Source organism: Orcinus orca, chromosome 9 (genome assembly GCF_937001465.1).
Source record: "Orcinus orca chromosome 9, mOrcOrc1.1, whole genome shotgun sequence".
Lineage (NCBI taxonomy): Eukaryota > Metazoa > Chordata > Mammalia > Artiodactyla > Delphinidae > Orcinus > Orcinus orca.
Genome location: NC_064567.1, coordinates 9,912,259 through 9,937,054, shown reverse-complemented (window position 1 = coordinate 9,937,054; position 24,796 = coordinate 9,912,259). Strand labels below are relative to the sequence as shown.

Genomic DNA, 24,796 nt, shown 5'->3' with positions numbered 1-24,796 from the left:
TCTTTTCTCTTTTGAAATACAATTTATTCATATGTTTATTGTTTGTCTTTTTATTTCATGATGTATACAGAGTTTTGTAATGTTTACTTATTTAAATTTATCAGTATAGCTCTTTATGATTAGTGCTTTTTACGTCTCACTTAAGCAAATTTATACCCTGAAGTCACAAAGATCTTGTTCTTCTATATATTCTTGAAACGTTATTTCGTTTTGTATTTCACATTTCATTTTTAATACATCTAGAATTGGTTTTGTGTTTAATATGAAACAGTGGTCCAAAATCAGTTTCTTTCCTTTCTAATTCTTTCATTTTTCTTTCTTCCTTTCCTATCCAGATACCCAAACCTCCTCATTTATTGACTTAGGAAGCTTTCCTCCACTCATATACAATGATGTATCTTAAATCATGAGGCCATAGGTTCATGTGCATCAGTCAAAGTCCAATCAGTAGGCCGATATCACACAGTCATGTGAACAGAGAAAGTTTAATATAAAAAATTCACAATAGGAGATTGAAATAATGGGGATTGGCAAGTAATATATAAAGAGAACTTTAAAGGATATGGAAATTGCCTATAGAAGGAGGAACTACTAGCGGTAGGGCTGAGATGGAGCATGCAATGAAGAGCCCCTGAGAAGAGCTCCGCACAAGGCTGTGATCCAGACTGAATTAGAGAGGGCATGACTGTGGTAGAGAGGGTCACTGAAGTGACATGCTGGCACAACTTTGGAAATCTTCCCTCTAGATTGCACATACCTGTGGCCATACATTCTGATCTGTGGTGGCAGAGTATATCCATGCTTATTACAAGTATCATGTCATCTGGCAACACCAAACAGTTTACATAACGTAACTTTGTCGTTTCTGCAACTCACAATGATGAGCTTAACACAGAGGGGTATCTATGATGCGCTCCCAAACCAACCTAAAATAATTATTTATTTAGGTCTGTGGAGTTTTAAGTCATGCCAATGAATTGGTATCTAAAAACATATAAGTCTAAAGCAAATAGAGATGAGTGACATGATGGGAAAGAGCTGGTTCACAGGGGCAGTGGGATAAAATGCAGAGCAACAAGTGGATGCTGGCTTATTAATTAATTTTCTCTTTTGTTACACTTATTCTCTATGTCTTGTAACATATTCCTAGTCTGGGAAGCACTTTATACATAATAGCACCCTAATGTGTATTATAGAACTACATTCATGTACCCCTAAAATGATGGTGTCTGGGGACAAGGGGTTAGTGGTGGATATGTGAGAAGTTGTCAGGTACCAGGTGTATTTCAAAATAGTAGGGACAGGAGTTGCTAGAGAAATTGATTATGCGATGTGAAAGCAAGAGGAAGCCAGTGTGATTCCAAGATTTTGGTCTGAGCAACTGGAAGAATATAGTTGCTGTTATGGAGAATAGAATTAACTGAGATGGTGAAGAAGGAACAGTGGGCATGGCGTAGGTGCAGAGAACACACAGTTTAGTTTTGCAGATATTAAGTTTGAGATGCTCATTAAACACTGTGATAGAGGCAATTGGCTATATGAGACTGGAAACCAGGGGAAGGATATCAGCTGGAGAAATGAATTCGGGAGCCCTCAGTGAGTGGATGTAAAAATATGCAGTACCTGCTTTGCAGATAAATGTTTAGAACATTGTCTGAATTATTTTAGTGTTTGAGCTCATGTATTAAATAATTTCTATAAGGTTCTAGAATTTTTGTGAAATGATAGAACAAGGTTAACTTCTGTTATGGAGAGCGTTTTAGGAACACCTATGGACAACGGTAAGGCTAGACTTTAAAAGGATTGTGGATAAAGTATTACATATTCCTTGTGATATTACTGCAGTTGAAAAGAAATAAATGCTGTGCTGAAAGGTTATATAGATAATTTAAGCATAGCTTTAACAATGTTGGACTAAAATGGAATGTTCAGTATAACATGGAAAAGATATTTTGCTTATGTATAATAATGGCATTGTTCTTAGAATGCTTTGACTATTAAGATTTTGTGATGAGGGGCAATCCAAAATTTTAGAAATTGATGAAGATAGTGTTACTTTCATGGAATTTAAAATTTTAATTGTGGTGTTCAATTAAATTGAATTAGCATAATTTATTTGGAAGCACTAGGCATTGGACAGAAAAATTGATATTTATCAACTTAAAATACTAAAAGTAGATGATTAACTGGATAAACTGTTAAAGCATTTTTTATTGAAGTATAGTTACTTTACAATATTGTATTTCAAGTATACAGCAAAGTGATTCAGTTATACATATACACATAGATAGATAGATAGATAGAATGATAGATAGTTTTCAGATTCTTTTCCATTATAGGTTATTACAAGATACTGAGTATAGTTAGTTCCCTGTGCTATACAGTAGACCCTTGTTTTTTACCTGTTTTATATATAGTAGTATATATATGTTAATCCCAAATTTCTAACTTATCACCCCTGCCTCACTATCCCCTTTGGTAACCATAAGTTTGTTTTCTATGTCTGTGAGTCTGTTTTGCAAATAAGTTCATTTGTATCATTTTTTTAGATTCCACATATAAGTGATACCATATGATATTTGTCTTTCTCTGCCTGATTTACTTAATATGATAATCTCTAGGTCCATCCATGTTGCTTCAAATGGCATTATTTCATTGCTTTTTATGGCTGAGTAATATCCCATTGTATACATATACCACGTCATCTTTATCCATTCATTGGTCAGTGGACATTTAGGTTGCTATTGTAACTAGTGCTGCCGTGAAATTTAGGGTGCCTGTATCTTTTCTAATTAGAGTTTTCTCCAGATATCTGCCCAGGAATGGGATTGCAGGATCATGCGGTAACTCTATTTTTAGTTTCGTAAGGAACCTTCATACTGTTTTCCATAGTGGATGAACCAATTTACATTCCCACCAACATGTAGGAGGCTTCCCTTTTCTCCACACCCTCTCCACCGCTTATTACTTGTGGACTTTTCAATGATGGCCATTCTGACTGGTGTGAGGTGATAAAGCATTTTTTAAAATGTATTTTCTAATATATCACACATAGAAAACTTTGATAAGAATTTGATAATATGTGCCTATGAAATACTCTAAGAGGAAATTATAAATAAGAATGTCACTGAGCACAGCTGACGGAAGTGGAGCAGATTGATTTCTGATAATGTATCATCTCCTATGTGGCTGGGGATCTAAGGGATTCTACATATCCCTTCTTTGTCTAAATAGTTTATAAAAGGTTGTTACAACTTTATTAGCCTCCTACTTTCCAGAGCTCATTTTTGAAGATGTGTATGGAAATCCACTTGTCATTTTCTATCATCAAGTAAGAAGCTACTTGTTTTGCCTGCCAAACGGTGTTTTTCCCCCTGCAGGTAACATCAGAAAAGAATAAAGCTGAGGTTTCATGTACTAATTGGGTTTGTGGAACTTGGAAAAAATTAACCCATTTCTTTGTAATAATTTTAAAGCACGATGAACACGGTTATACATGATCAAACAGGAGCTTCTCTTCGCCACTGGTGTCTAGATTTCTTATCTTTCTATTTGAAATTCAAATCCTTACAAACACACACTTATTTACTCCTAAACATAGAGCAGTATGCTAAGTGTTCAGAAAAATAAGTAAGTTGACTAAATGTCTCCTAATCTCAAAGGGTTTGTGTTTTATGAACCAATAGGAAGTAAATAAGAGAAGATGACTCTTGACAATAAGAAGATAACTGAGTATACAAGAGTGATCAGGCAATTAAAAAAGAAGCTGTTACTAAAATTCAAAAAAGATTTGTGCAACATTTGAAATTGCCCATGTAGAATGGATAACGACTTAATAGATAGGGTAAAAAGCACTAAGAATATTCCACTTGGGGGAAAAGCGTACATGAAAGGACATGCATTAAGTTGAATGTGGAGCAACCAGTAAGCCAATTTGTCTGAAATATAGTGTCATATTGGAGTGTGGTAGTAAACAAGGGTAAATGTAGGACTTAGATTGTGATAGACCTTGATTGCCAGTTTGTTTGAGTCTTATTTTATATGTGTTGAGGAACCACTGAAGGTTTTTGGATCAAGAATGTAATGCCCATGGATCAGAGTTTTAGGAAGTTTAATCTAGTTCAAATTTATAGTTAGTGGGGTAACAGTTACAAATGAAGGACTTAGGCAGCAAGCCTAGTGGGGAAATCAACACCCAAGATGAATAGTAATGAAATTCCAGAGAGAGAGACAAAACCAAAAGACAAAATGAAAGCAGACTTAATATTAAGTTAGTGCTTGAATTTGGAAGTATATCAAAGATGAATCTTAGACTATGATCTGGGCTGTAATATCAATCAAACCACAAGAAATAGGTACTCGTAAATTTTACAACATAACTTTGGTCATGCAAGCTTATTCTAGGCATACATGGGACCGTGGGGTAGCAAATAGTACTCTTCCTTATAATGTTGTCTATCTGGGTCTATGTGCTGCTTGTAAACTTCATGACAAACCAAAGCAATCATACCTCATCTTCTGGAATATAACTTAAAGTGTCCTTGGTTTAACCGGGTTTAGATGAAACTAATGAAGGTTAATTCTCGGCGTCTCTCACTTAACCTCCCGTTAATGAGCCCTTCATTCCCTTTAGAATTTAGAAATTCATATCTACTTTTTACTTATAAAGATCCCCACAGAGTGTATCAGTTTCAGACTCCATAAAACCTGGATCTATGAAGGCAGCACAAGCAATAGGAATGTATGCAGAAAATAAGAGCTTTATTTCCTTTAAAATATCGGGGGGACATAGAAAGTACTTGCACAATTAAGAACTCCTTCTGCATCCTGTCCAGTTCAGACAATGGAGAGAATGATTTAAGTGTGTACAGCAGAGGGGAACACTGCACAGAAATGCGGTAAAGGCCAGAGCACCTCATTTCTTCACTGCTGACCTTGTCTTAAATTCAGAACTGTCTAATACATAAGTGATTATTCGCTCAAGCATATTCTGATTTGAAAGAGGTGTCCCGGTAAAGGCACTGCATGGTCTGAAATGGAATCTCAGAAAATTTTTCATTTGCATTTGACCTAACTTTTTTCATTCAAATTTGAATTTTGAAACCTTAATTCTGGAATCTCTGGAGATTTGATTATTTAAGAGGAGTATGTGGAGAATACTAGTTAAAGGGATATCTCTGATATTTCTAACACTGAGTCTCAGGAGGGAGTAGTGTTCTCTTCTGTTAAAAAAAGAATCCTTCCCTCTCTGCTCATGAGCCCATACCCTTCCTTTTCCACAAAGATATTATCAATATTTGTGCTCTCTCCTATGTATTCAACTTTTTCCTCTCTGGTGACTTCTTAATAAAGCATTTAAGGATCCCAACATCTTCCTTGCATATCAAAATTTAGCTTTGTTCTCTGTTTGTTCCATTGGCTACATCCTTATTTTTCATCCCTCCTACTCCACTAAATCCTTCCAACTTTTCATGTCAGGAAAATATAAAAGAACAAGTCAGGGGCTTCCCTGGTGATGCAGTGGTTGAGAATCCGCCTGCCAATGCAGGGGACACGGGTTCGATCCCTGTTCCGGGAAGATCCCACGTGCGGCGGAGCAACTAAGCTCGTGCACCACAACTACTGAGCCTGTGCTGTAGAACCGGTGAGCCACAACTACTGAAGCCCGTGCTCCACAATGAGAGAAGCCACTGCAATGAGAAGCCCGCGCACTGCAACGAAGAGTAGCCCCCGCTCGCCGCAACTAGAGAAAGCCCGCGCGCAGCAATGAAGACCCAACACAGCCAAAAATAAATAAAGAAAATAAATTTTAAAAAAAAGAAAAGAACAAGTCAGTAGTTGCCACCTAAGGTCCTGCATCTCCTGCTCTCTACTCCCATCAACTACTTTTGGGCTTAAGTCACTACCACTCCAGTGGGACCACACTGACCAGTGTTAACTGATGACCTTACTAACTCCAGTGGATTCTTTTTAAGGATCATTTTCTTTTCACATCTGCACCGTTTGACAATATTAGCCATGGGATTCTTTCTTAAATACTACTTATTCCTTTGGTTTTTATAGATTGATTACACCTGCTTCCCTTTCTATTTTTCCAACGCTTTCTTTACAGAATTTGTGTAGGTCATTCACCCCCTGCCTACTCTTAGAAGTTGTGACCTTCAGAATTTCTTTTCGTTAATTTTTCCTCATTCTCCATATATATATTCAAATTGGGTGATCATACCACTTATACCATGGTATTTTGCTATAAAAATCTAGAGCGCTGTTCTTGCCACCATTTCCTTTGTATTGACCTCACATGAGATTGGCTTACCTACCCTTCGTTCCACAGATAGTTGATCACTGAGTCTCATTGTTTTTGTTTCCAAAATACTTTACCTGTGGTTTTCCTCTCCTTTCCTACACCATACCCTCATTTCCTCTGCTGTTAAATAGCTTTCTGTAAGATATCCTTGCCTTTAGTCATTTATCCTTTTTTATTATTATTTTTTTTTAATTAATTATTTTTGGTTGCCTTGGGTCTTTGTTGCTCATTGCGGTGGCATCTCTTGTTGCGGAGTACGGGCTCTAGGCGCACAGGCTCAGTAGCTGTGGCTCACAGGTTCTAGAGCGCAGGCTCAGTGGTTGTGGCATGTGGGCTTAGTTGCTCCATGGCATGTGGGATGTGGGATCTTCGCGGACCAGGGCTCGAACCCGTGTTGCCTGCATTGGCAGGCGGATTCTTAATCTCTGTGCCACCAGGGAAGTCCCATTTATCCTTTTAATCTGCCATCTATGTTATAGCAATCTTTGAAAAACATCATACAGCCACCTTACCCCAGTGCTTAAAAAGCTTTTAAATGTGTCCTCATCAGTTCAGAACATACTTCAGTACATTCCAGAATTTAATAACCTTCACAATTTGGTCCTAACATAGAATTCCAGACTACATTTATGTGTTTGTGTACACATAAGTATAATACCCTCAACACACAAGACAATTAATGCAATTTTGTTGGTGTTAAGAACCCTGTTATGATAGATTCACAACCACAGACGTTTACAGTCATAGAACATTAGACCAAATATAATTGAGACAAAAAGAGTTAGGCTCAGAGATGTAACTTGAGTTGTATAGTTCATGAAATTTGTGGTGGACAGAATAGGAAACCAAAACCTTAGTCCTCCCAAGTCTGTGGAGCTATGGCATTGTATAGGTAAAAATATTCTAGGCAACAGAAACACAGACTGATTATATTGATCCACTTGTTGCTGCTTGGTGACCGTCAACTCTTTGTTTTGTACATCTGACTTCCATCTAGATCCCATCTGGGAGTATCTAATATCTGTAGTTAAAAATCTTCATGGAAGCAGATTAATTTTCTTGTCTTTGAGTTTTAATGGAAAATGAGGTGTTTATATGATTACAATTTCATACTGAGGAACTGGACATTGACCGATATTATATTTTAAGTAAGGACTAATAAATAATACAGTGATTCATGATAATCATAAAATGTTTTAGTGTTAGAGCAGAATTAGAGTGAGGAATAAAAGAACTATTGGTTCTTTATTCCGACCATTCTCTTCCAGCAAAGGATGTTATTTCTTCAAGGTGGAATCAACATAAATGTTCACGTTTTCAAAATGTATTTATTTCTGTTCCCTTGTTTATTAACTGTGGATTGTTTGGTTGTGTTAACATGGAAAGCCAAAACTTGAGTTAAGTCTTCTGGACATAATAAACATTAGATGCATGGCTTCATCACCCTTTGGTTGTAAAGATAGGAGGAAGCACAGCTTCAAGATTTTCTTATAACTTTGTGAATGCTTCCTTACTTGAATCAGGTTTGGAAGGGCCATCTCCTTATTCGCTTGGCATGGTGAATGGCATATGGCCAAGACAATTTCCTAGTCTTATGCGAAACAATGTAATCCCATCTTTAAAGTTACTCATGGTTAATAGGTTGAGGGGGAGGTATGTCCTGTCACCAGAGATAAACTACTTGTTTAAAGGAATTTTAAAAAATAGTTCTAGTGAACCACTTTGTATCTTTCCAAGCATTTCACAAAAATAACTTTTTCCCTCCTAGTTGCGTATTGTGGAATTGATAGATAACAGAATCACTGTGCTTTGGATACTGGAATGTACCATGAAATTTGCTTAACAAAGCTTTTGGTGTTAAGGGGTTAATTCTTTTGAATCAGTTAATAACTGATGGGCATAGGCCTCAAAGTGCTATTTTCTTTGCGTGGATTATGCATTTTGGAACTCATTGCTCTTCAATTTAGCTTTCTAAATTAACTCATATCATAGCCATTATTGCAGGAGTTGACCACCTGCCACCCCCATATGTTGGCTTTAATTATAAATATTTCCATTTGAAAGTCACAGAACTTCACCCAATCCTCTACTCTAAGTTCAAACCACAAGGACCAAAATTTCATGAAACATTTTTGAATAAATAATAATATCTTATTATGAGTGTCTTCATATCAGAAAAAAGAAAAGGATGATGACCTGTGAAAAAGGTAATGTCAGAAACATAACAGATGGCTCATAGTAAGATATTTGTTAACCTAGTCACACAAAGCTTCAAAAGTCTTTGACAATTCATTACAATAGCTCTTATATAGAATTTCTTTTTTCTTTGCTTGGCTTTGGGATAATTATTTTTCTCCTTCCTTGCCCCTTCTTTCTCTCCCTCCCTCCCTTCCTTCTGGCTTTACGTGTTATATCAGGCAACAAACATCATTAAATAAAAGTTAGCTTTAGACAAAATTTCTAAGCAAAATTTGTTGTTAACACTTGGCTTTTGGGTTTCCTGTCAGCAGCTACCATTTTCCTTCTGGTTTGTTTTCCAGCAAGCATTTATTAAGCTGTTTTTATGTTCCAGATACTTTATAGTTGCTGAGGATACAAACAATATTAAAACATGTTTTTTTCATTCAGTGACCTCTCAGGGTAGGGCTGGGACAGACATATCAACATATGTGTCCAGTAGGGGTACGAATAAGGTATATGGTTATCACTAGCACGAAACACTTACCTGGCTGGAAATATCAGAAAATTTGGCATTAAAAAGGTATGGGCAACAACTTGAAAAATGCTTAGGAATTAACTAGGAAGAGCCATCCTGGTGGAGATGGGAGTGCAGGAAGAAATGTGAATTTTCTAATGCTGACACTTATTCCCTGGGTAACTCACCTCTGCCTCATTTTGTAGGAAACCTTTGTTGTCTATTTCAATCTAAATTTTAACTGAGAAGTCTTTCTTAATCTGTCTCAAGTGCTTTTGTTTTTTACAATGTCTTTCTTGGAAAACTAAAAGTCTTATAAAAGAAAAACAGTTTCAAGAGTTATAGAAAATATTAAAAAACTTCTTAAAAGTCTAAGCATTTAACTTATGCTATTTAACTTAAACTTTTCTATAGTATCATCAGGGATATATGAGTAAGCTGAGAGGTATATCAAGTAAATCATACAGGAAGTAGATTATGGCAGAGTTTGAAATTAAATCTCTATACTCTGTTTTCCTAAAATGGAAATGATCATAGAGCACTACCTTTGGCCCTTTGATTTTCTTGTTCTTTCTTCTAAAATTCTTTTTAAAATTCATCTGAACCTCCTAATTCCCATTTTTGTGTCTTCTGTTCTCCCACAATTGTCACACAAATTGCTCTCGGTATTTCAAACCTCAGATCAAATGCACTTTCTCTATGAAATATTTTCTGATTATTCATTACAAAGTATTATTTCCTTTTTCTGAGTTTCTAAATGATTTGACTCTTTTTGCCTAGGAACAATGATAAGGGCCCTGATTAAATAAATACTTCTGTGAATTCTAATCCCACATATTGAAAATTTTAAAAAACTAAATTTCTACCTAACTTCCATCAGTGTCTTCTGTGCATGACAGGCATTCCCTCTTTCACGGAACTAGAGAAGTCCAACATATAAAGATTGACTTGTATCACCATGAAGCTGGATGGACCTGCCTCCTTTAAGACAAACCTGGGTAAAGATACCACTTTCCAACAAGTCTCCATTGAGATTATCCAGTTCTCTTAGGAACGACCTTGGTTGCCATTTCTACTACTAAATTAGTCTCCTCTCCTTTCTCTTATTCCATCTTGAAAATAAGATCTTTGACCGACTCTGAACTTTAGCAACAATGCCCTACTCGTGCTAATAAGTATATCCTGCTGTAGCTGAACTTCTACTTGACTGAATATGTCTCTGTATTCCAGTTCCATCTGGAGTTGAGATTTGCAAAATTTCCATTGCTGATCTCATCTAAATACCTTCTTGACTAACCCATCCTTGGCTACTTGCCTTGTGTCAGTGTCATCTTGGTTAAATGTTATATCAACCACAGTTCAGAGGCAGGAAATAGAAACCTCTTGATTTTAAGCAGAAATGGATGTGCGAGTCTGCCCCTGAAATTACTGTTGTAGCTGTAATCTAGGATCTGCCACTACACTTAACACACCCTTGCTATATGGACTAGACACTGGTCCCAATATCAAAATTCTTATGGTGGCATGTTGGTTTGTAATTCTCAAAGGAATGCAGCATTGTTTTTGCTTTATTATTTTGCTAGGGAAAGAAAATTTCAGAGACTTCTACTTGGACCTTTCTACCAAATAACCCATGGACCAGGGAGCCATTAATAGTGATATTTTAGTTGTTAAAATATGTATTTTATGTGTAAATGAAGAATAAGTTTGCGGATCCATTGAAACAACTGTGAGGTTTTTTGCTTATTAGCCTTGCAATAAACCACATCTGAGACACAAGATATATTAAGGGAAATCACATGTAAATTACATCCTTTTAGACCCACTAAAAGCTGAAGACACCTTTTACTTTTATATTTTGTTTGTTGTTCAGTAACTTTTTAAAAACTGAGACATAATTGACATATAGCATTATATTATTTTCAGATATATAACATAACAAAATGATAACCACAGTAAGTCTAGTTAACATTCATCACCACACATAGTTACAATTTTTTTCTCACAAGAATTTTTAGGATGTACTCTCTTAGCAACTTTCAAATACATAATACAGTATTATTAACTATAGTCACCATGTTATACATTACATTGCAGGACTTTTTTATTTTATAACTGGAAATTTGTACCTCTTGACCCCCTTAACCCATTTCACTCATCCCCAACCCCCTGCCTCTGGCAACCATCAATCTTTACTTTGTTTCTGTAAGTTCATTTTGTTGTTGTTTTTGGTTTTATAAGATTCCACATATAAGTGAGATTGTATGGTCTTTGCTTTTCCCTGTGTGACTTACTTTACTTAGCAATATATCCTCAAGGTCCATCCATATTGTGGCAAATGACAGAATTTCTTCCTTTTCCTAGTGGAGCAACTATATATATATATATATATATATATATATATATATATATAATCTCTCTCTCTCTCTCTCTCTCTCTCACAACTTCTTTATTCATTCATCTGTCAATGGATACTTAAGTTGCTTCCATCTCTTGGCTATTGTAAATAATGTTTGCTCTGAACAAAGTGGTGAAATTATCTCTATGACATAGTGTTTTGTTGTTTCTATTCCTTCAGATACAATCCCAGAAGTGTAATTGTTGGATCATATGGTAGTTCTATTTAAAAATTTTTGAGGAACCTCTGTAATTGACTGTACCAATCTCAATAGCCCCCAACAGCACACAAAGATTCCCTTTTTCTCTACAGCCTCACCAGTATTTGTTAACTCTTATCTTTTTGGTAAGAGTCATTCTAACAGGTGTAGTATCTCTGTGATTTTGATTTCCATTTCCCTGATGAGTAATGATGTACCTGTTGGCCATTTGTATATCTTCTTTGGAAAAAATGTCTACTCAGGTCCTTCTCCCATTTTTTAATTGGATCATTTGTTTCTATTACTATTGAGTTGTATGCATACTTTATATATTTTGGATGTTAATCCCTTGTCAGATATTTGGTTTGCAAATATTTTTCCCATTCCATAAGTTGTCTTTTCATTTTGCTGATTGTTTCTTTTGTTATATAGAAGCTTTTTAGTTCAATGTACTTCCACTTGTTTTTTTATTTTACTAGTTGTGCATTAGGTGTCATATCCAAAGAAACCACTGTCAGGACTCATGTCAAAGAGCATTTTTCCTATGTTTTCCTCTAGGAGTTTTATGGTTTCCAGTCTTACATTTAACTCTGATCCATTTTGTGTTAATTTTTATGTGTGGTGTAAGATAGGAGTCTAGTTGCATTCTTTTGCATGTGAATATCCAGTTTTCCCAGCACCACTTATTGAAGACACTCTTTTATCCTTATTGAATATTCTTGGTTCCCTTGTCAAATACTTCTTGACTATATATGCATGAGTTTATTTCTAAGCTCTCAATTCTGTTCCACTGCTCTATGTGTCTGTTTTTATTCCTGTACTATAATGTAGTTTTATAATATATTTTGAAATCAGGATGTGTGATGCCTCCCACTTTGTTTTTCTTTCTTCTTTTGGCTGTTTGAGGTCTTTTGTGGTTGAATATAAGTTTTAGGATTTTTGCTACTTCTATAGAAAATGGCATTGGAATTTTGTTAGGAATTACATTGAATATATAGATGATTTTGAGTAGTATGGATATTTTAACAATATTAATTCTTTCAATCCATGAATATGAGATCATTTTCCATTTATTTGTACATTCTTCTATTTATTTTATCAATGTCAATGTCTTGTGGTTTTTAGTGTAGAGAACTTTTACCCCCATGGTTAAATTTATTTCTAGGTATTTTATTATTTTTGATGTTGTTGTAAATGGGATCATTTTCTTTATTTCTTGTTCAGATAATTCCTTGTTACTGTATAGAAGCACTACTGATTTTTGTATATTTATTTTGAATCCTGAAACTTTATTTAATTTGTTAATTAAATCTGGGAGTATTTTGGTGAAGTCTTTAGGAATTTCTATATATAAAAAATGTTATCTGCAAATAGAGACAATTTTACTTCTTTCTTTCCAGTTCTGTTGTCTTTTATTTCTTTTCTTGCCTAATTGCTTTGTCTAGGAATTCCAGTACTATGTTGAATAAGAGCGGTGAAAGTAAGCACCTTTGTGTTGTTCCTGGTCTTAGAGGAAAATCTTTCAGTCTTTCACCATTTAATATGATGTTAGTTGTGGCTTTATCATATATGGTCTTTATTATGTTGAGGTACATTTCTTCTATACTTAATTTAATAGTCTTTGTCATGAATGGAGATTGAATTTTGTCAAATGCTTTTCCTGTGTCAGTTGAGATGATCTATTTTTTTCCTTTTGTTCTATTAATGTGATGTCACTTTTTTTTTTTTTTTTTTGTGGTACACAGGCCTCTCACTGCTGTGGCCTCTCCCATTGTGGAGTACAGGCTCCGGACGTGCAGGCTCAGTGGCCACGGCTCACGGGCCCAGCCGCTCCGAGGCACGTGGGATCTTCCCAGACTGGGGCACGAACCCGTATCTCCTGCATTGGCAGGCGGACTCTCAACCACTGTGCCACCAGGGAAGCCCATGTCACATTTTTTGGTTTGTGCATGCTGGAATATGCTTGCTTCCCAGGGATAAATCCCAGTTGGTAATTGTGAATGATTCTTCTAATGTGCTACTGAATTTAATTTGTTCTTATTTTATTGGGAATTTTTGCATCCATATTCATCAGGGATATTAGCTTATAGTGTTATTGTAGTGTCCTTTTCTGGCATCGGAATAATGGTGGCCTTGTAAAATGAGTTTCGGAATAATGATGGCCGTGTAAAATGAGGTCAGGAGTGTTTCCTCCTCTTCTGTTTTTTGGAAGAGTTTGAGAAATATTGGTGTTAAATCTTCTTTAAATGTTTGGTAAAATTCACCAGTGAAGCCATCTGGTTCTGGGCTTTTCTTTGAACAAGAATTTTGATTACTGATTCACTCTCCTTACTAGTAATTGGTCTGTTCAGATTTTCTATTTGTTCCTGATTCAGTCTTGGTACGTTGTAGTTTTCAAAGAATTTTTCCATTTGTTCTAGGTTTTCCAGTTTGTTGCCATATAGTTGTTCATGGTAGCCTCTTATGAGTCTTTGTATTTCTGTGATACTGGTATAGTGTTTCCTTTTTCATCTATAATTTTGTTGATTTTGATCCTAAATTCTTGGTCACTGATACTTTCTTCTTCTTGGTCAAGTCTGCTTTGAAGCTCTCTATTGAGTTCTTCAATTCAGTTATTGTATTTTTCAGCTCTAGAATCTCTGTTTTTGTTTTTTTTGTTTGTTTTTGTATGTTTATTGTTTTTTGGATGGTTTCTTTTTCTTTGTTGAACTTCTTGTTTTGTTCATGCGTTGTCCTTCTAATTTTGTTTAGTTGTTTGTCTGGGTGTTCTTATAGTCCACTAAACTTTTTTTTTTTTTTTTTGCGGTACACGGGCCTCTCACTGTTGTGGCCTCTCCCGTTGTGGAGCACAGGCTCCGGATGCGCAGGCTCAGCAGCCATGGCTCACGGGCCCAGCCGCTCCATGCCATGTGGGATCTTCCTGGACCAGGGCACGAACCCTGCATTGGCAGGTGGACTCTCAACCACTGTGCCACCAGGGAAGCCCCCCACTAAACATTTTAAAGAGGATTGTTCTGTGTTCTTTGTCTGACAGTTCATAGATCTCCATTTCTTTAGGGTCAGTTATTATTGGAACTTTATTAGTTTCCTTTGGTGATGTCATGTTTATCTGATTTTTTATGGTCCTTGATTCCTTATGTTGGTATCTGCATATCTGAGTAAACAGTCTACTCTTCTAGACTTTACAGGTTCACTTTGGCAGAGACAGTTCTCATTAGTCATCTCAGTTTGGGCTTCTGGACATGTCCATTGGTAGATGGATAGTGTGGCTTACCTGGCTCTCTCTGCAAGCAAGTGAGGCTGTAGGAAGGGCTCCAAGGTTTCCTGGGTTCTCTGGTCAGCCTTACTAGATGAGTGGGACTGGGTACTATACTTGGTAATAGGTGGGGCTGTGAATTAATTGCTCTGTGCTGGTGGGACAATAGAACAAGCTCCAGGGCCTACACAGTTCATTGTTTGCAGATTTGAATCAGGCAAGACTATGCACTGAATTCCCTGGCCAGATAGGGCCACTGGTTTTGCTCTTCAGGTGGAGAAATTCACAGGCTGTGGTCTCTATTCAAGACCCACTGTAAGCAGGGCTGTTGGATGGGTTATGAAGCTTCCTGCATGCTCTGTTACGTTCCATGGTTGGAGGGATGAAGGCTGTATTCAGCAATGGGTAGGGTTACAAATTAGTCCCTGCCTGGGTGGAGCAAGAGAATTGACTCCAAGGTCAAAGAGACTCTTTGTTTGTGGTCTTGACTCTGAGCTGACCCATGTCACAAGTTTCCTGGACTAAAGTGCCACTGACTTTACTCTGTGGATGATCAGCTCTGCCTGCTGTACTCTCTGCTCAAGCATTTCTGGACTATGAAGCTTCTAGGTATTCTGACCAGCCTTTCTGTTCAGGTAGGGCTGGTAGCTACACTCAGCACTGGGCAGACTATGACTCAGCTCCCCTAACTGGGTGGGAACAGACCAGGCTCCAGTGCTGGAAAGGCTCTTCATCTGGGGACCCAAGTCAGGCAAACCTGCACCCCGACAACTTCTCTGGTTAGATGGTGCACCGTCTTGGCTCTGCAGAAGAGCAAAGCTGCTGGTTGGACTACTACTTGGGCACTGCAGGTAGAAACTTGTTCTGCCAAAATCCAAGTGCTGGTGTTGCAAGCCCTTCCCCATTCTCCATCATAATCAGATTCCCTTTGCTCAAGCCCTGCAGATTCCTCTGCAATCCATGTGAGGGTGAGACCACAGTGGGGATTCCCAACAAGTGACCCACAACACCGGGTGAGCTGGATGTCCACTCTGGGCTCTCTTTTCCCACTGGAAGAACTGTAGGCTCAGGGGACACCATTCAGCATGGTCCTACGCTGGAACTGGGGTAGGGGCAACCTGGTCAGTCTATAGCTGCTCCTCTTACCCTTCTAATGTCAACTGTTTTGGTCACTGTGGTACAGGGGTGTGCTTTAGCCTCACCCCCATATTCTAGGGTTTTCTCAGTGGTGTCTTGTGCATGAATAGTTGTTAATTATTGTTATTTTGAAAGGAAGTCAGGAACCATCTATGTCACCATCTTGGTGACATCACTCTGTTTCTTTTCCTTGCTCTAGCAGTAAAACCTTGTCACTTTGGTTAAGTCCTTGGCATTTCTCCTCTTTAAATGTCTTATATATAAGGTAAGATGAATGATCTGGATGACCTCTGAAGTTCCTTCTAACTTTAACATGATGCCTTTTGTGTTTCGTTTTACTTCTCAATGCATCCTCAAATAGAGTTAACATACCTTGTCAACTATTCCCTACACCGGTCTGTATATTCCCCACTATAGTATAGGCTCCATGAGGATAGAGGAGATAAACATTTTGTTTATTGATAAATCTCCAGAATGCTTTTAAATATATATTCTGTAAGTGCTCATGCTTAATTATTCATTTATACTCTTATGCTATATTTTCATTCATTCATCCATTCATTAATTCATCATATGTCAGTTTACTTAGTAAATACTTAATGATGACCTCATCACCTGCTTCTTTTTGATTCTCTAAATCCTATGTGCCTTCAAAGTCAACTGAGCTTCAGCTTTTCTATTAAACTCTGCTGAACATTCCAGCTACAACGAATCTCTCTTATTTGAACTCCTTCCACATACACAGTAGTTTTTTGGTTTTTTTTTTTTTTTTTTTTTGTGGTACGCTGGCCTCTCACTGTTGTGGCCTCTCCTGTTGCGGAGCACAGGCTCCAGACGCGCACGCTCGGCGGCCATGGCTCACGGGCCCAGCCGTTCCGCGGCGTGTGGGATCTTCCTGGCCCGGGGCACGAACCCGTGCCCCCTGCGTCAGCAGACGGACTCTCAACCACTGCGCCACCAGGGAAGCCCCCACAGTAGTTTTTATCATGGATTTATGAATATAATCTTTAGGGATTTATTAATATTCTGCTTATTTATACTATGCTATGTATGGTACTTCTTAACATATTGTCCTTTAATATTTCTGATTTTAGAATCAGAATGTGTGGACTTTTCAAAGTCAGGGATATTATAACATGTTTTCTAAAATTTACCCATGGCATGTAATACCTTCTAGACATAGAATCTGAAAACTGTAATTTAACACATTCTCTTTATCTCTCCCATTCTTTCTCTCTCTCTTTCTCCCTATAACACATGTGCAAGCACGTACATATACACATACAATCTTGAATAGCACTTCAGTATCCTTGATTTATTCTGGTAGAAATTGACACAGAAAAGAGGAGCAAGTGATATATGCTCCAGGAAATGGCCATTGAAGTTTTATCTAACTTATGGGAATAATGGTTAATTTATAATTACCTAGAGTATAAGTGTATCATCCCATTTCTTGGTTTTGCCCATGATATGGAAATGTTCTTTCCTTTCTTGTCTTTACCACAATTTCTCCTTTTGTGGTGAGAGAAGCTGAGTAGTCTGAAGTTATGCTGGTGCACAAAGTATTTTAAAATAGGCTTCATTTATGAGCGATCATCTATGGAGGACTAACATTTAAGGAAATTGCTGTGTCCTTTTTTGAGATTACAGCTTCTATACAAGTGACAAATATATTTAGACAGAGCATAAAGCGTTCTCTGTACAGTTTTTATATAGTTAGCATTCATATCTTTTAGGATAAAATGCCCAATGGGGAAATGTTGAAGAATACTAGTAACTACTAATAAATAACTAAAATAGATGTTATCCCATAAGGGGTACAGCAGGCTATACTTCTGGGGAATATATTTGGATGAATGTTTTATGATTCCTTTCTGAGAAAATATTGTTAATAGTTTTTCTGATTGTACATTTCCCTTATTCACTCCAAAAATTCAGAGCAAGATGAGAGAGGAAAGACAGAGAGAGAGGGAGAGAGATTTCTAGCAGTTTATCTTGTGTCTACTCCTTCTAGATGAATACTGTGTATGGTAAATCTCAAAAGAAAAATAAATTTATGGTAATGTATCAGTAATTCCCTATTTTATATATTTCTTGTGGCCAAAGCCCTATTGATCCAATAAACTTTTGATTAAAAGAACATTATATAAATAATTCCTAATTAAGAGGATGACAAATATAGAATTATATAAAATATAGGGCCAAACTACATCTCTCTGTTATTCTTACTGGAGAAAGAATATAAGAAGATCGCACTGAATTTGGGCTCTCTCCATATTAGAAAAAATGAGCAACATTTTAGACAGGAATAAATAAAAATGGGGACTCTCTCTGCTAGGAGAAAGTTACTCATTAAAAGATCTGCTATATGGCTTTTGTTAAAAATTTAGACCAGTGCCCAGACTAAAAATAATGGTGATTGCCTTTAGCATAACACAGGAGATTTCTGAATATTGAGGTTGGAGCCTGAGAAAAGATTAATGTTCAGTGCTAAATAGAGACTTCGAAATCATCTTATGACTCATTTTACAGGTGACGATTCTGAAGCCCAGAGAGGTATAGTGACATGACAGCCTTACACAAGGACCTAGAAATCCACAAGCCAGGTTTCCTCATTCTGAGGTATACAGTGTCCTTTTCTTTTGATATTTAAATTGATAAGTTGAAGTACAGTAGGTATTTCAAAGTATAGTTATTTTTATTTATTTGTAATTGCATTATTTTAAAATTCTCCTTTTCTAAAATAATTGGAAAGTAAATACTAAAGTTAGTGCGCCCTTTCAAAGTTCACAAAAAAATAAGCTCCTGACGTAGCTCTTGTTTGCTTTGTTTTTTAATTGGTGATGGTGTTGCAGTAAAATATACGTAATAAAACATTTCCCATTTTAGCCATTTTTAGGTATACACTTCGGAAGTATTAAATACATTCCCATTGTTGTGCAACCATCACCATAACCTCTAGAATTTTTCGTCCTCCTCAACTGAAACTTTGTACTTCTGTCACCAACTTCCCATTTGACCTGCCCCCACCTCCTACAACCACAATTCTTTCTCTCTCGATGAATTTGGCTAATCTGGCTACTTCATATAAGTGGAATCATCTAGCATTTGTTGTTTAGTCACTGGCTTATTTCATTTAGCATAATGTCCTCAAGATTCATCTATGTTGTTACCCATATTTGGTTTTAATAACACTTCTATTTTCTTCTTTTCCCATCTCTACTGAGGTATAACTGACAAATAAAAATTGTATGTATTTAAGGCATGCAACTTGATGTTCTGACATACATATATTGTGAAATAATCACCGCACTTAAGGTAATTAACATATCAATCATCTCACATAGCTATCATTTTCCTCTTGTGTGTGGGTTTTTTTTTTTTTTTTTTTTTTGCTGTACGCGGGCCTCTCACTGTTGTGGCCTCTCCCATTGCGGAGCACAGGCTCCAGATGCACAGGCTCAGCGGCCACGGCTCACGGGCCCAGCCGCTCCACGGCATGTGGGATCTTCCCAGACCGGGGCATGAACCCGTGTCCCCTGCATCGGCAGGCGGACTCTCAACCACTGCGCCACCAGGGAAGCCCTGTGGGGTTTTTTTTGTTTGTTGTTTGGTGTGTGGTAAGAACATTTAAGATCTAATCTCTTAGCAAATTTTGAGTATATGGTACAGTATTTTTAACTATATTCACACTGCTGTACATTAGATCTCCAAAACTTATTTATCTTGCATAACTGAAACTTTGTGTCCCTTGAAAAAATCTCCTCATTGCCTCCTTCCCCCAGCTCCCTGGAAACCACTCTTTTACTCTCTGCTTCCATGAGTTTATTTTATTTATTTTTAAAAAAAATTTTATTGGAGTATAGTTGATTTACAATGTTGTGTTAGTTTCAGGCATACAGTGAAGTGAATCAGTTATGCATACACATAAATCCACTCTTTTTAGATTCTGTTCCCATATAGGTCATTACAGAGTATTGAGTAGAGTTCCCTGTGCTATACAGTAGGTCCTTATTAGTTATCTGTTTTGTACATAGTAGTGTGTATATGTCAGTCTCAATCTCCCAATTTATCCCTCACCCCCTTACTCCTTGGCAATCATAAGTTTGTCTTCTACATCTGTGACTCTATTTCTGTTTTGTAGAGAAGTTCACTTGCACCCTTTTTATAGATTCCACATATAAGTGATATTATATGATATTTGTCTTTCTCTGTCTGAATTACTTCACTCAGTCTGACAATTTCTAGGTCCAGCCATATTGCTGCAGATGGCATCATTTCATTCTTTTTTATGGCTGAGTAATATTCCATCGTATATTTGAATCACATCTTCTTTATCCATTCCTCTGTTAATCGACATTTAAGTTGCTTCCACGTCTTGGCTATTGTGAATAGTGCTGCTGTGAACGTTGGGGTGCATGTACCTTTTCGAATTATGGTTTTCTCAGGGTATATGCCCAGTAGTGGGATTGCTGGGTCATATGGTAGTTCTATTTGTAGTTTTTTAAGGAACCTCCATACTGTTCTCCATAGTGGCTGTATCAATTTACATTCCCACCAACAGTTCAGGAGGGTTCCCTTTTCTCCACACCCTCTCCAGCATTATTGTTTGTAGATTTTGTAATGGTGGCCATTCTGACTGTTGTGAGGTGATACCTCATTGTAGTTTTGATTTACATTTCTCTAATGATTAGTGATTCAACGTATAAGTGAGATCATGCAGGATGTGTCTTTCTGTATCTGACATTTCACTTAGCATAATGTCCTACAGGTTTATTTATGTTGTTGCAAATGGTAGAATTTCCTCCTTTTTCAAAGCTGAATTATATGCATGTGTGTGTGTGTGTGTGTACCACATTTTCTTTATTCATTTGTCTACTGATAGACTTTTAGTGGATTTTTAGGTTGTTTCCATATCTTAGTTATTGAGAATAGTGCTACAGTGAATATGGGTGCATAGATATGTCTTTGAGTTCCTGATTTCATTTACTTTGGATATATACCCAGAAGTGGGATTGCCAGATCATATAAAAGTTCTAATATTAATTTTTTGAGGAAACTCCATACTCTTCCATAATGGCTCTACCTAGTTACATTCCTACCAACAGTGTCAAGAGTTTCCTTTTCTTTTCATCCTTGCCAGCTTTTGTTATCTTTTGTCTTCTTGTTAATAGTCATTCTGACAGATATGAAGTGCTTGCTAATTGTAATTTGCATTTTCCTGATGATTGGTTATGTTGATATATACCTGTTCACCATTTGTACATCTTCTTTTGAGAAATGTTTATTCAGGTTACTTAACCATTTTTTTCTATTGAGTTGTATGAGTTTCTGATATATTTTGTATATTAACACTATCAGATACATGGTTTGCAAATATTTTCTCCCATTCCATAGATTGTCTTTTCATTCTGTTGATTATTTCCTTTGCTCTTTCCGCAGAAGATTTTTAGTTTGATGCAAGCCCACTTGTCTGTTTTATTTTTCTTTTCTTGACTGTGCCTTTGGTGTCATATCAAAAAAAATCATTGCCTAGACTACATCAAGAAGCCTTTTCCCTATGTTGTTTCCTAGTAATTTTAAGGTTTCAGATCTTACATTTAAGTTTTTAATCTACTTTGTGTTGAGTTTCGTATATAGTGTGAGATGAGTCCAATTTCATTCTTCTGCATTTGAATATCCAGTTTTCCCAACACCATTTATTGAAGAGAGTCTGTTCTTTTCCTTTTTTTTCATAAAGAGGCTGAGATATTACACTGCTTGGATTATAATAAGCTACTTTGTTAAAGTTACAGGCATGATTGTAGAAAACACGAGAATCCTGGGTGAGAGAGAAAGGAACTTCTTATCCATGGCACAGGAAGCAGCATGAGCATCCTGTTTGCATCAGCCTTGCCCTTCAAGTCCCACAAATCAGATGGGAAGGTGCCAGATATATTGCACTCACAGTGCTTACACATCACAGCTGAGGATCCCTGAATTTAGGGGATTCAAACTTTTTTTTTTTCCTGATATGCTGCAAGCAAACTGCTCACTGTCCCAGAGAGATATATTCTTTGTTAAAGTGGACTGTAAGTAGGTCCCTCCTTTGTTTCTGAGAGAGCTCCAGCTTCCAAGGCTGTTTTTCTACAACATACAGTGGTTTAAAAAAAAAAAAAAAAGGCAGTCAGTGCTTCACTCACAAGATATGCAGTAATGCAATAGATGTGGAAACTGTGATGCAACCACCTTCTATTTTTTTTTTCACTTACTAGTAGAATCATGAATTCATTCATTCTTCTCCTCCCTTTTTTCTATAGTTTATTCAGTAAAAATTCCATCTCTTTGCCACAGACAGTTCTATTCTTCCATAACACTCTATTTCAACCAAATGGAATCGGTCTTTCTATTTTAAATCAATCAGTCCATTGACTTTTCTAACACAATGACAGTGTCTTTTCTGATGCTCTTCCTTCAACTTAAAAAATCCTCTAACACTTACTTCTACTAATTGAAACCCTCTGCTTCCCTCAAGTAATAAAATACTATATTCATTATCCACTTTTTTCTGATTTCTGTGATTGGAACTAAACATCTACTTTTATTGAGTTCATGTAACAATGCAGCTTACATTCGTAGGACACTTTTTCAATTCTTGCTTTCTTTGACATTTGTCAGAGTTATTTATGATTAGTTCTAACTCCCTATCTTGGAGGGTAAATTCCATGGGAAGAGAGCCTGTTTAATCCTCACATTTTTAATACCCTGCAGTGCTTTGCAGTTTCTTGCTCATAGTTGGAAATCACATATTAATTAAAACTGATATATTTGGAATTTGGTCTGTGTTGCAGCTGGGCTTTTATTTGGTATGCAAAATTACAGTAATTAACAAGTGATTACATCATTTCACTTTTTTTCTATGCACTTTTACTTCCATAGGAGAGTATATATATGTTTTATATATATATACATATATATATATATTCCATAAAGTACGAATGGCGTAGATAGATAATATCACCACATATATGCTATATACATTATCTATATCTATCTGTCTATCAATCTATCTGCTGTGTATGTGCTTTATTCCCTCTTCCTAGCCTACATTATTGTGCCTACTGAGATGCAATTCAGTAATTCAGAAACCAGGTTTCTATCTTTTGCCTGTTGATTGGTTACAGTTGGAAAAACAGGTATATTGCCACAACAGCAGCAGCAGCATATTAGAAATGGGGCCCAGGAACAAAATGACTAAAAATAAAATAAACTAAAAATACCAAGTATGTCAAGGATGTTGAGCAGCTGGAATTCATGTATTGCTGGAGAGAGTCTAAATTGATCCAGTCACTTAACAACATTGTTTCACAGTATCTATTAAGGCTAAACACACATATTCTGTATCCCGGCAGTTATTCTCCTGGGTATACATCCTCCCAAAATAAATGCATCTGCCCATCAAAAAGCATGAACAGAAATGTCCATAATAGATTTATTCATAATAACAACATAATGGAAATAGTTCAGATGTACATCAACAGAATAATCGGTGAATTGAGGTATATTCATACAGTGGACTACTACATAAAAATTAAAAAAAATATATTTCTGTTACACATCACCATACGGTTGGATCTTTTAACACAAAATGTTGCATGGAGTTGTCAGACACAAAGAGTGCTTATAGTATCATTCCATTATGAAAAGTTCAAAATTTGTGATGATAGAAGGAAGAATAGCATTTACCTTTGTCAAGTATTTACTATATGGGGGAGAAAGGGAGCCTGCTGGCATGCTACAAATTTTCTATATTTTGGTATATGTAGTTATACATGTGCGTATATATGTGTGTATGTATACACATATATAGTGTGTGTATATATTGTGTATTTATAATACATGTAAATATACATTCACACAAATTCATCAAACTATATAGTTAAGATTTAAACAGTTTTTCATATGTAAATTACTCCTTAAATTTTTGAAGGAGGAGGAGGAAATGGAACTGTATTATTGGTAAAATGAACAAAACCTGAGGTCTAGGACCTAGAGACTGGAAATTCCTCTGGGCGTAGGTCATATTTTTGGTACCCTGGCCAAGGTTAAGAGGTGAGGTACAGAATGGGAAAGCACTGGAGAGAGTTATGATTCACACTGTAAAGGGTAGAGAGCAATTCAAGGAAGAGCAGAATAGATCCTACATCTAAGTGTAAGGAAAGATATAAGGAAAATAGAACTAGAATTTATTTGTATGCAGTTCAGGGAAATAGATGTGCATGTTGAAAAAAAATCAAAAACTGAGTTCTCATACCAATACCTGGGTTTAGACTAAAAACTGATATTTCATTATCAACAATGGAAGCCAGTAGACAAAAGATTAATATCTTACATAATTAGAAAAATAGTAAAAGTAAACCTAGAATTTCAGCTGGAATAAAATTACCAAGAATTAGGGGGAAAAAAAGACATTTTCAGAAAAACAACAATGGGGTTTACCATTAAATATTAATTAAAGAAAATTACAAAGAATACACTATGTAAGAAACATGATGCAGAACGGGAAACTGGAGATACAGTAAGAATTGGTGAGCAAAGAAACTGATAAACATGTGAAAATTTAAACAAATATTGATGGATTTTGACCACATAAAATAATAAATTATGTCAAAATCATAGTATTGATAAAAGCAGACATTAAAAAATAGTGTGAAAGTAGGGATTACTGTGATAACTGTTAAGCATTCTAAATTTCTTGTATTTTTCAGGAGGGTAAAATATTGAGTAACTTTGCACTTTGTCATATGTGATGTGCATTTTAAACT

The 24,796-nt window shown here is 36.3% G+C and overlaps 1 long non-coding RNA gene across 1 annotated transcript in view; it reads left to right on the top strand.

Annotated features, from left to right (window-relative positions):
* Positions 1-18,539, top strand: part of LOC125965377 (uncharacterized) — a 113,843-nt gene extending 95,304 nt beyond the window's left edge. Inside the window, exon 3 of the long non-coding RNA XR_007479167.1 lies at positions 18,525-18,539. This is a non-coding gene — a long non-coding RNA (uncharacterized LOC125965377). The remainder of the gene's footprint in view (positions 1-18,524) is intronic.
* Positions 18,540-24,796: the final 6,257 nt, after the last annotated feature.